The 5,617-nt window shown below is 47.8% G+C and overlaps 1 protein-coding gene across 1 annotated transcript in view; it reads left to right on the forward strand.

Moving 5' to 3' along the window:
* The first annotated feature begins 447 nt into the window (after positions 1 to 447).
* LDHA (lactate dehydrogenase A) overlaps positions 448 to 5,617 on the forward strand; it is a 15,670-nt gene continuing 10,500 nt past the window's right edge. The window contains exon 1 of the mRNA XM_005883332.2: positions 448 to 452. The gene's annotated coding sequence lies outside the window, so the exon portion shown is untranslated. The remainder of the gene's footprint in view (positions 453 to 5,617) is intronic.

Genomic DNA, 5,617 nt, shown 5'->3' on the forward strand with positions numbered 1-5,617 from the left:
TTCCGAAGCTGTGAAGCACCTTTGGAAAGGCAGAGTAGTGTAGGGGAAGGAAACTGATCCGGGGACTCGAAATCCACCAGGCTGCTTTCCAGCTGTGGCCGGCCCAAAGCAATTACATTTTTCGAGGTTTGGCAGTCTCACCGGTAAAATGAGATAAAAATCCCAGCTCTGCTTTCCTCTCCTAATTGAGGTGGAAATGCCATGAATGAATAGAAATGCTGCTCACTTCGGCAGCACAAATGCTAAAATTGGAATGGTGCAGAGACAAGCGTGGCCCTGTGCAAGGGGGATACACAAATTCCTGAAGTGTTCCACATTTTTTAAAGGGGTCAAATGTATAATGACAAAAGATTTGACTTCGGCCCTGGCCAGTGTGGCTCAGTTGGTTGGATGCTGTCCAGAGCACTGAAAGGTTGATGGTTTGATTCCTGGTCAGGGCACATGCCCGCCCGGTTTGCAGGCTCAATCCCTGGTGGTGGTCTGGCCCGGCGGGGGGGCGGGGGGGGGCGTGCAAGAGGTAGCCAATCAATGTTTCACTTTCGCATTGATGTTTCTCTCCCACTCTCTTCCTCTCCTCTAAATATCAATACAAAAATTTATTTTTTTAAAAAAAGATTTGACTGCCCTAGCTGGTTTGGCTCAGTGGATGGAGTGTCGGCCTGCGGACTGAAGGGTCCCAGGTTCGATTCCAGTCAAGGGCATATGCGCAGGTTGCAGGCTCAATCCCCAGTAGGGGGCGTGCAGGAGGCAGCCAATCAATGATTCTCTCTCATCATTTATATTCTATCTCCCTCTCCCTCTCCCTTCCTCTCTGAAATCAATAAAAAATATATTTAAAAAATAAAATAAAAAAGATTTGACTTTGGTATTGGGCAAATAATGCAATATATGGGTGATATATCATAGAATTGTACACTTGAAACCTATATAATTTTATTAACCAATAAAATTGTTAAGGTTTGTAAGGCAGACTGTTATTAACCAATGTTACCCCAATTTTTTAAAAGGATAATTATAAAAGCCACCCTAAGCTACGCACAAATGAAGGACCAGGGAGCTTTACTTAGCTGAGAGCGGAGCCTTCTCCTCCTCTGAACCGGCCCCACCACAGCCTGAGATCCCACCTCTTAACAGAATCCCAGGTCCCCTTCTGGGACCCTAGAAAAATGAGGTGGGGGTACCTTTTCACTCCTGCTTTGTGAGGAGTGACTCTGTACAGCAGTTTAAACAAAACCCAGGGCCCCTCTGCCAAATTTCTGTGAGGGTGCTCTGCAGTCAGCAGCTGCACAGCTAAGACTCCCGTTCCTCCCCCCACCCTCCACCCAGTCCCAGGAAATGGCAGTCTCCTCTGGCTGTATCCCACTTGTAATTGCTTTGATCTTTGATCCTCTTCGAATTGTATAGGTAATTACTTTTCTTTTCTTTTTTCTTTTTTTTTTTTTAGCTAGGACTTGGAATATAATTCCCCATTTGGTAAGGTTTAAAGGTTTAAAACTAACTACACAGGAGTCAGAGAGATGGGTTCTGTTATCAGTAATCTGCTTTCAAAGCCCTGTGAGACTGTTTTTATACACAAATTCAACACCCAGCAGTGCCTTGGGAATTTTGGATCCAGTTTGGAACTAATATAGGGGACAAGAGAATAGTAGGCATGGATTCCCATGGGTGGGGCTGGTTCCCTCCTTGACTGCCTCTACCCCAGGAGCAGCCCTAATCATTTCACAAAAGTGGGGGGGGGGGGAAGAGGGGAGAGGGAAGGAGAGAGAGAGAGAAAGAAACACCCATGTGAAAGAGACACATTGATTGGTTGCCTCCTGCACACACCCCGACCAACCAGGGCCAGGAATCAACCCTGCAACCGAGGTGTGTGCCCTGCCCTTAACCGGGAATTGAACCTAAGACCAATTAGTCTGAGGGCTGGTGCTCTAACCACTGAGCACCCTGCCAGGATGAATATAGAGTTTCTGAGGTGGATTTTGTTAGGGGGTCATGTGAGGAATGAACTCTGGAGGTAATGACAGTCCAAGACAAAGAGGGAAATAGAGGCAGCATCTAGTACCTGAAGATAAGCCCAGCCTAGAGGAGGGGAGGAGATGGAGGGGTGTGGGGTGGGGGTGGGGGGGGCAGGTGGGGAAGGCACCCAGGAGAACTTGAGGAGTGGGGCGGAGTCTTTGGCTTCCACTCCCATCATGTGAGAGATGGATGAAGTTGGGGGGATGACGGTACCTCCTCTAGTACCCAGGGCAGGCGCCTGCTGTCTTGCCAGAGAGAGAAACCTCTGCTTTGGCACGTACACATCAGGCCCTGCTGGTCAGGGAAGGAAACAAATGAGGCCATCTGCATCCTGGGCCCTGCAACTCAGGAAAGCCATCAGCTTTGCAACCATGAAAAAGGTGAAAGAGTCTGCCTGTCAGTGAGTGTTCAGAGGGGCTGCGGGGCTGGTGGGACGTGTCCGAGAAATGTGTGTTCTATGCCCATGTGGCTGGAGCTGTATATGTTCTGAGCTTCTTGTTGTGTATTATTAAAGACAAGCTGACCTCCTTTCCCACAACCTCTCAACTACCTTGCTTTCCCCTTATCTCTTCCCATTCTTCAAAAACATCAGTGACTTCCACTGGCCACCAAAAAAACAACAACAAAACACAACAATTTCTTATCCTGGCATTTAAAGCTAAAGACGCACCTGACACATCTGAAAGTTCCTGCCTCCCTGCATTTACTCATGCTGTGTGCTCCGCTTTCTCCACGCCGGATCTTCATTAACCTTTGTCTAGGCTGAGCTCAGATGCCACCTTTTCCAAGAAGCCTTCTCTGGTAGCTCCAGCCAAGGACCCCTCTCTCCTCTGAATGCTAGAGCCATTTTTCTACTTCTGTTGTGACAGTGTTACACTCTATCTTGCATTTTAACTATTGAGGGGATGCTGTTGGTCCCTCCCCCGCCACTAAATGGTAAGTCTTGGGAGGCTTATTAATTTGTCTCATTCATTTTTGTATTCCCAGCACCTGACACAGTACCATTTACATAGCAGGCACGTAATTCAACATACGTGTATTAAACAAGTAAGTGTACATGCTGGGAATATGGAGACAAATGAGAGCGTTTCTGTCCATTAGGAGCTGATAGTGAGGAAGAGATATACAGCTATAAGAATCAATTTAATATCAAGCCCAAGGAACAGTATTTGGCCTAAGAAGATGTAGAGTTTGGGTGGGCAGAAATGGTGGCAAGGGGGAGAACATTCGGGTTGAAGGAACGGCCTAGGTGGATGTACCTGGCACATTTGGGCAACGTGGTAAGTAGCCTTGGACTGGCATATAGGAAGCATGAAGGCAAACAGGAGATAAGGCAAGAGGGGGCATGTGGGCACTGGGTCATGGAGGGCCTTGTGTGCCTTTCCAAGGAATTTGGATTTTATCCTGGAATAAAATGGCATGAGGAGCCACTGAATGCTCTTGAGGAGGAGCGTGACAAATAGTTAGTGAATGGAGGAATGAATCAGCACTGTGTTTTGGGTGGACAGCATTATTTGTCCAGGTCCATTTTAGAAAAATCTTGTATTGGGTGCTGAGCAGCACCCATTCTCTGAGGCCAAGGATACCCTGATCAAACCACTTCTGTGAGATTTTCTCTTTGAAAGAGGCCACCCCCAAAGAGCACTTAGGTTGAGAAGTTTGTTTTGCCCCATGAAACAGTGTTTCCTGACCCATCCTATGGGCCCCTCCCTCTGCTTCGGCTTTGGTACAGAAATTCTTTCCGTTAGATTACATTAGTCAGGGTTCTTCAGAGAAACAGTGTGTGTGTGTGTGTGTGTGTGTGTGTGTGTGTGTGTAATGAGACTTAATGTAAAGAACTGGCTCATAGGACGATTATGGAGGATCTGTCGTTATCTGTAAGCTGGAGACTCAGGAAAGCAGGTGGTATAAATTCCCACCTGGTGGTGGGAAAAGACCAATCTCTCAGTTCAAGCAGACAGGCAGAGATGCCCACTGATACCCTCTGTCTCTCACTGAAAACAACTTTCTGAACATGGGACTGGCTTGAAGCTCCCTACATAATTTCCTCACCTCTGTGGAGTGTGGAGTCAAGGAGTGGGGGAGGGACAACATATAGAGAAAAAAATCATACACTTTGGCGTGAAGTCAGTCCCGGTCAAGTACCTGCTGAAGTCACTTATTAGTTCTATGACCTTGGCAAAGTCATTAATCTCTCTTAGCCTCAGTTTCCTTATCTGAAAAAAAAAATGGAGACCATTATGACTGTTACAAAGAATTAAAGTGAAATGAGCATGGGGATTGCCTAGCTTGCTGCCTGACACATAGGAGCTGCTCATTAAATGGTATTAATTTATTCATATTTGCAGAGTTAGAGGCTATTGTTCTGCATAAGAAAAGGGAAGTTGTGCTTGGAGTGAGCTATTGTTAAGTGTTTTAATTTAGGGGACAGCAAACTTCTTGCCCAGATTATCTTCAGAGGTCATCCCAGAGCCCTTCTGGTGAGGGTACTTACCTGTCTCCTTAGCCTAATACCCGCTCTCTGAGCTCTGGCCTCCTCTTCCCAGCAGCTGTGGTCATCTTTGGTAGGCAGGCAGGCAGGCAGGGGCCCGGCCCTAACTGGGTGAGGACATTGTTGCAAGCATTGGGGAACCACAGACACTGTTGCAATCTGCCCTGTCCTGAGGAACCCTGGAGAACCTGTGGCTGGCCCTCAGCCCTGCCAGCTGTGTGTTTCTGTGAGCGCCTAGGTTTCTGTGCCTTAGAGTGATGGGAAAACTGTTAGAACGTGGTAGAGAGATGCCTTGCTTTTCTAGAGATGAGGTTAGAATGTTCCCTTCACAACCAAGAAACTCACAGTTATGGATTGTTCTTGCTTTGGTGTGTCCCAGGTGCAGGGAGGAAATAGACTCATTTATGCCCTTGGACTCACTGTCAGGTAGGAGAGCAGAGCCACACACCTCTAATGCCAGAGGGTTTGGGGGATGCACAGACCAGTAAGGTAGAAGCAGATAGGAGGGCGGTACCAACGCTGTGGGTGTATGGGGTGGGGAGTACCAGGAGATTGGTAGTTTAAAGAAGAGATGGAAGAGGAAGGCAGGCCAGGCAAGAGAACCAGCCTGAGCAAAGGCTTGGAGTGGAGGTAAAAAAAAAAACATGTTTAAAAACAAAAACATAAAAAAACAAACAAATAACGTTGACAGTTCCCGGGTGTGGTTGGAATGCTAGGTGCTGGGTGGGGTAGGCCAGTAGGGAGAGCAGACCGTAGAGGCTGAGTCCTCACTGTGAGTTGTGGGGCTTGGAAGGTTTAGCAGGAGGGGAAAAGCAGGTCAACTTTTGGAGATCATTCGACTTAGGTGAGAAAGACAGACTGACCCTGTGCTAGGCATTTTCTTTCAACAAATAGTTGTCGAGTGACTATTTCGTGCCAGATGTCCTGGGCACTGGGAAATCAAGATTCAAATCAAGCCTTCTCTGAGGGTAAACTCCACATTTTACGGAAGAGGAAACTGAGGGTCGAGTTGATCCAGCTGGTGGCTCCGGCTGGGGTCTTTGTAACCCGAGGGCCGAGCCGCTCCAGGCGGCCAGCGCACGTGGGTCTGCCTGTGGGTCGTCCGGCTGCGCG

The sequence above is a fragment of the Myotis brandtii genome, unplaced genomic scaffold (genome assembly GCF_000412655.1).
Source record: "Myotis brandtii unplaced genomic scaffold, ASM41265v1 scaffold782, whole genome shotgun sequence".
In the NCBI taxonomy this organism is placed as follows: domain Eukaryota; kingdom Metazoa; phylum Chordata; class Mammalia; order Chiroptera; family Vespertilionidae; genus Myotis; species Myotis brandtii.